This window comes from Plectropomus leopardus, unplaced genomic scaffold, assembly GCF_008729295.1.
Source record: "Plectropomus leopardus isolate mb unplaced genomic scaffold, YSFRI_Pleo_2.0 unplaced_scaffold39054, whole genome shotgun sequence".
NCBI classification, from domain to species: Eukaryota; Metazoa; Chordata; class Actinopteri; order Perciformes; family Serranidae; genus Plectropomus; species Plectropomus leopardus.
In genome coordinates this window covers 1-220 of record NW_024642744.1, presented here as the reverse complement: position 1 = coordinate 220, position 220 = coordinate 1, and the positions used below count along the sequence as shown (strand labels likewise).

Below are 220 nucleotides of genomic sequence, written 5' to 3'. Positions count from 1 at the left end.
TGATCAACGCCAGCAGAGGCGTCATGAGGCATCAGGAAATGTGTGATCTTTTGAGATATGATAATTAAAGTCTATCAATGTTTCCGCCCAGTTTTGAACTGGGGATCTTTCGCGTGTGAGGCGAACGTGATAACCACTACACTACGAAACGTGATATCAACGGGAGCCTTTCCATGTCAAAGCTGATTGCAGACCTGACCAGATTTATACCAGCAGCACA

General features: G+C 45.5%; 1 non-coding gene across 1 annotated transcript; it reads right to left on the bottom strand.

The window, feature by feature from the left end:
* Positions 1–78: 78 nt before the first annotated feature.
* On the bottom strand, positions 79–150 carry trnav-cac. The gene has a single exon. It is a non-coding gene; the product is annotated as a tRNA-Val (tRNA).
* Between the last annotated feature and the right edge of the window lie 70 nt (positions 151–220).